Here is a 3,200-nt window from a genome sequence, read left to right as displayed (position 1 = left end):
CCTGCTCTGATACCAATTGTTGGAAACAATACTGAGAGGGGAGCTGAATCAGTATTATTAAATTCTTTTCAATATACCTTCCAGATTTATACTTTAACTTATTCTTCAGATATTGATCATTAATTTGTATGTCAGTACCATATAATAATGAACAAGAACAAGAAAAATAGATAGGCACACCAAAGAACACCAAATATAAGGTGGAAACCCAATGTAGGGAAAAACACCTGCTGCAATATGTCTCTATCTTCTTTCAATTAGAAACTTCTTTTACAAGGATTTTGTACTGGTGCAGTCCTTTACCAGTATGCAGGCTGCAACCTGCAGAGAGATACAAATCTCTCTCGTTTTCCAGTCTCTCCTGGATGGGAGCTACAACCCCCTTTCATATTTTACTTCTTTAAGGACCACGTTTTATTAATTTTCAAGCTGGATCCAATAAGATAAAATAATCATCGAGTACATGCAAATCACCCAATCTCCTTATACAATCAACCAATGAATCACCCAACATCTCAGAATTCTGTAAACAGAAAAGTAATACCAGAAATCTAAACCCATAACTCTGCAGCAATAGATAAAAGACAGCCAACAAATGTTTCAAGATAGGTTCGCAACTTCACCAATAGTGGGCTGTGAATACCCGCAGCTCTTCTGTATCTAAACTGCGTAGATCCACACCTGGTCGGTCTACTGCTCTGCGTATCTCCGCACCACTCATTCTGCTGCCCTGCGTACCTCTGCTAAGATCCGCACCTACACTGCCCGCCTGACAGCGTACCTCCACGACTTGTTCTTCTGTTTCCCTATGTACCTTTGCATTGTGCCTTCTCCTACGCTGCGTACCTCACACTGTGCCTTCTTCTGCCCTACGTACCCCCGCACTGCGCCTTCTCCTGCACTGCGTACCCCCGCACTCACGCTGTGGATCGCCTATGAACCTCTTATTAGGGCCAAATTAATAGTCCTTCAATGTGCCACAAACAGTCAGATCCACAGATCTGATCATGCGCCCGAGAGATCACAACTTATCAATAGATTCACCTTAATTTTTCTCCTTGATTTAGATCTAGCTTTTAAAACCAATCACCCAAAATTTCAGATCTTAAGATATTCAAATTTCACAAGTGTCTAGCCAAGTGATCTCCTTTCCTTTTTATAGGCAAGCCCTTATTCAAACCATGGGACTAAACCATCGAAAAACCAATACAAGGGATCCAAAAACGGGGTTCAATAATTTAGATCCTATACCACGGGCCAAAACCATAGGATCATGAACGACGGGCTAAATACCAAGGGCCAAACGTAAGAAAACCCCATGTGAGCGCGCTTCTCTGAATTGGTGTGAGTGAACAAGGGGACCGCACCTTCTGAAAGGAGAACCTGTGGGTATGACTGCACTTCCTGGATGATGAACCTGCGGGTCCGCACCTTTTGAACAATGCACCTGCGAACCTCTTATTTTCCATCATTTTGAGAGCCTTTGTCACTTGAGTGAGTTGCCATCAAGTACAGCTCCTGTACCATAGAGCCAAACCAGAATCATAATGCCAACACAATTTTTCATCTATTTTTAGCTTTGGGGACACTGCCCCGAGCCCCCCGCCAAGGGGTGGCTCCCAACGGTCACAGCCTCCCCCCTTGGACCCCCCCTGTAGTGAATATTTTACGAGCAGTTTTGCCACCCCATTACAAACTGGAGTCCATTGCGGTGATACCTTTGAATACAGAAGATAATCAAGCTCCAACAATATCCCACTTGGAGACTGATTATAGCCACTCCATCGCTGCTTCATTTCTTCGAAAATGACTCCAATTTGGACCTGGTTGTTTCTCATCTTCTTCATTCTACTTGAAGACCAATCCAAACTAACTAGACTCTCAGTTTCTCCCTGGTTACAACTTTTTTAACATATCTACAGGATTCTGGCTAGTGTGTATCTTTTCCATCTTCATCTATCCATCTTCCAATGCTAACCGTATGAAATGGTAGTTGAGATGTATATGTTTAGTCTTGGAATGAAATACAGAGTTCTTTGCAAGATGTATGGCACTCCGGCTATCACTGTATAACCTACCCAACTCCTGCTTCTTACCCAATTCATCCGGAAATCTTTGTAACCAAATCATTTCTTTACTAGCCTCTATAGTAGCAACATAATCTACTTCCATTGTTGAGAGTGCAACAACATTTTGTAGTTTTGAGACCCAACTAACAGTTGTTCCACCTACAGTAAACACATACCATGTGGTGCTCCTCCTGTTATCTCTATCACCTGCCATATCTGCATCAACATATCCCTGTAGAGTAATGTTTGAACCACCAAAGCATAATGCTTGAATTGTGGTACCTCTCAAATACCTGAGAATCCACTTCATCACCATCCAATGCTCTTTCCCAGGATTGTTCATGTACCTACTTACAATGCCCACTACATGTGCAATATTAGGCCTTGTGCAGACCATTGCATACATTAAGCTTCCAATTTCTGATGCATATGGAACTTTAGACAGATGATCCATTTCTTCTTGAGCCTTGGGACACTCCTCCTTACTTAATTTGAAATGGCTAGCCAAAGGTATACTAACTAGTTTTTCATTCTGCATATTAAAACCCTTTGTTATCGGGAAAACTAGTGTCTATGCAGAGCTTCTAGTCCCACTAAGGCTGGTAGCTACCTTAGAAACAAACAAACTAAAACTACTTTCGTTTTCCTTTATGAGAAATAGATAAGAGGGGAATAAGGAGACCAACCTCTATCTTGCGCTTGGTTCCTTGTTCGATTCCTCTCCCTTCTAATAGATCTTTGCTACTCGCTTCCTTGTCTACCCAACTTCACAGAGCACCTGTAGAATCAAAGCAACATAACACTATCCAAGAACATAGATCTATTATCATAAACAATATAGGACCAGATATATATTGACCACACAAATGCACATAACATTAATCATACAAGAATGTGGAGGAAAACTTGAATAGGTTTATTGATAATCAAGAAAGAGAAAAGAGGATTACAACCAATTGTTCTGACCCAACACCATCCTCTTAGCAAGAAAGCCCTTCTTCACCTCATGAAAAGCTTAGATCACCCAACACTATGATATTGCACCAAGAAACTAGCAGCACTTCCTTACAAGATACAAAATTCCTGCCTCTGGATCTCCGGGATGAGGGATCCATATATAGATGTTTGCAA

The sequence above is a fragment of the Pinus tabuliformis genome, chromosome 8 (genome assembly GCF_031772625.1).
Source record: "Pinus tabuliformis cultivar Carrire ecotype Pingquan chromosome 8, CPIR1, whole genome shotgun sequence".
Lineage (NCBI taxonomy): Eukaryota > Viridiplantae > Streptophyta > Pinopsida > Pinales > Pinaceae > Pinus > Pinus tabuliformis.
Note: the sequence above shows the minus strand (reverse complement) of the source record.